We start from the raw sequence: 3218 nt of genomic DNA on the forward strand, positions 1-3218 counted from the left end.
TCCTGTATTGGGTATGTGCCGCGCAGTCTGAGTGATGCACAAGTTCAGAGGAGCTGCGAGGCTGCAATGCAGAGTACAATGTCATTTTCTAGGCTGCCAATGGTGGCAGTTCCGAGGAAGCTGTGGAGGCAATGTGGTTCTTTGCGATGGGTCCCATCAATGCAGCAGCAGTGATGTATCCGTTCTGCTCAGGGTTGCGCCACGTAGCACAGGAGATGCATCAGTTGTGCTGGATCCGCAGAGGCTGGCAGAGCACCATAGGCCCACTTCCAAGGGTCCAGGTTTGGGGTGGCACCACTTTGCATGGTAGGCTCACAGATGGCAGAGTCCTGGAGCTGGGTTTAAGTCAGGAGGCCAGCCAACTAGCCCTTGAAGTCACACTTGTGGTCCAGGGTAACAGATGCAGGTCCAATCCTTCTCTCCCAGGCTAGAAGGCAGCAGTCAACACAACAGTACAGCAGTCCTTCAGGGCTGCAGTCCGGAAAAATGGCAGTCCTTTCAGCAATGCTGCAATCTTTCTTCTTGGCAGAGTAACCACAGGTCCAGAAGTGTACTGAAGAGCTGTTTCTGAGGTGCAATATTGATACCCAGTTGTGCCTTTGAAGTGGGAGAAGCTTCTAGAGGCATGCCTTTAAAGTGAACAGGTGCCCTCCCTTCCTTGCCCTGGCTCCAGAGCAAGTACAGTGGGTATGCAGCACCTTGGAGGCAGGACGGAGCCAATTCAAGGTCAAGTGGGTCTGTGCCCAGCTGATCCCACCCATCCATTTAGGCACATCTAAGTTCCCTATTGTGTGTGGCTGTCTAGGAGGAATACACAAAGCTCAATTGTCAACTACACCCAGTCATGTGACCCAGAGATAGGCTGCAGGTACCAAATGGATATGCATGTAAATGCCTACTTTCTAAAAGTGGCATTTTCAAAACTGTAATTTACAATTGGACTTCACAATAAGTTAGGATTTTTCATTACAATTCCAAAGACACCAAACATGAACTGGTTACCTGTTCCCACTTGAAAAGTACAGCTTATTAAATATAATAAGATAACTCCAATGCTATACTATGGAAAACGTAGGCCTTGCAATTGTGTAAAACAAATGTAAGAGTTTTTCACTACCAGGACATTTAAAACTTAAAAGTACATGTCCTACTTTTTAAATACATTGCTCCCTCCTGCCCTCTAGGCTGTCCAGGGCCTTACCCTAGTAGTAACATTTATGTATTAAAAAGGAAAGTTTGGGAGGGGCAAGAGTTTATTTTGCCAGGTTGAAATTGTAGTTTAAAACTCTACATACAGGCTGCAATACCAGTCCTGAGACATGTTTAAAGTGCTACTTAGGTGTGTGACACAAGCAGTGCTGCAGGCCCTCTAGAAGCATTTCATTTACAGACACTGGGCACAGATAGTGTCCCTTTACTAGTGACTTACAAGTACATTAAATATGCCAGTTAGGTATAAGCCAATCCTACCATGTTTTAAGGAGAGAGCACAAACACTTTAGCACTGGTTAGTAGTGGCAAAGTGAGCAGAGTCCTAAAGCCAGCAAAAACAAAGTCAGCAAAAAGGAGGTCTGAAGACAAAACGCTAAAGGGAAAACGGCGCCAAGGATGCCAGGTCTAACATCCCTCAGTATAGGCCTGCAGAAACCAAACAGTAAATACTTGGGATCACGCAGGACCTTAGGAAAATTAATAATATTGTTGTCTTATTATATCATCTGGTACTGAATCTAGCTGTGATATTATTTGATACTATGTGAGGCTGAATGGTTTACTGCTGTTGATTTGCAACAGGCTTTCTTCTCCATGCTGTTTCATGAAGAAAGCCAATTCCCCTTCTCATTCAAATTCCAAAATAGGGTTTTGGCATGGTGCCAAGTTACTCAGGGGTATACAGGGAGACCCTTAATTTTCAACCAGATCTTAAAGAAATATCTTGACTCCCTAAAATGCAATGTAATTCAGTTTACATGCAATACATTGACAACCTCCCGGTTGCGACAGATTCACAAGAAGCCTGCAGAAAGGATAATATTGCTTTGTTGAACCACTTGGTGGAAAATGGACAGAAGGTGCCCCCTGCACAAATTGCAGTACTGCTAGAAAGAAGTTCTTTACTTGCGATCTCATATTGACAGAGGAACAAGGAAAGTGTCACAAGAGAGAATATCTACCATTTTGTAAATGAATGCACCTACCACACAGAGAGACGTCAGCATGTTTTTGGGAATGATGGGCTACTTTTTCCTAGTGGCTACACATCTGCAGAGGTGGACCCACAAAGATGTACCTGATATGCTACCATGGGACAATAACTTTTTGATTGTGTTTCTAGAGTTGAGAGAGAGTCCCTGTCGTGCCCTGGTACTTGGAATGCCATATTACAATAAATATTTTGCACTCTTTTGCAGTGAGAGGGAGGGCTGCGCTTTCTCAGTGCTTACACAAATGCATGGAGATGCTCAAAGACCTGTTGTGTAGTTTTCTGCTACACTTGACCCTGTAGCTTCAGGACTGCTGGCTTCATTAAAGCAGTCACAGCAGTGGGTGTCAGTATCAAGTATAGTTATGGGACATCCTCTCACGGTGATGGTCCCCCATTCCGTGGAGAGCCTATTGACTCAGACCTGAACCCAACACCTGACAAATAGATGCTTAATAAAGTATCAGCAAGTTATATTGGCTGCTGTTTAAGAAGATGTTCTGCTACACTGTTACCTTCGACTGAAAATGAAATGACTGATGTGGAGGATGAACATGATTGTCTGGATATCACGGAATTGTGTACTAAGCCAAGACCTGCTATTAAAAGTGACCCCCCTGAAAACCCGGATCATATATTGTTTGTAGGTAGCTCTTGCCTGAGAGATGATGGAGGACATTTGAGAGCTGCATACGTGGTATGCACTGTTGAAGCTGTAGTGGAAGCTTCATGGCTCTAGTATGTTATGTCTGCACAAGTGACTGAACTAGTCGCTCCTACAAGATCTTGCAGCATTTCAGACCAATTGAGAGTGACTATTTTTACTGACAGTCAGAATGGCTTTCGTGTCATTCATCACTTTGAACAACTGTGCTGCAACGGGGATTTATGACTTCTTCAGGGTCCTCAATAAGAAATGGAGAATATGTTACAAGATTGTTAGAGACATTTCAGATGTCTCAAGAAGGTGCAGTGGTTAAATGCACAGCATACAGGAGTGGAGCTGGTGACGGGT

Source organism: Pleurodeles waltl, chromosome 1_2 (assembly GCF_031143425.1).
Source record: "Pleurodeles waltl isolate 20211129_DDA chromosome 1_2, aPleWal1.hap1.20221129, whole genome shotgun sequence".
Taxonomy (NCBI): domain Eukaryota; kingdom Metazoa; phylum Chordata; class Amphibia; order Caudata; family Salamandridae; genus Pleurodeles; species Pleurodeles waltl.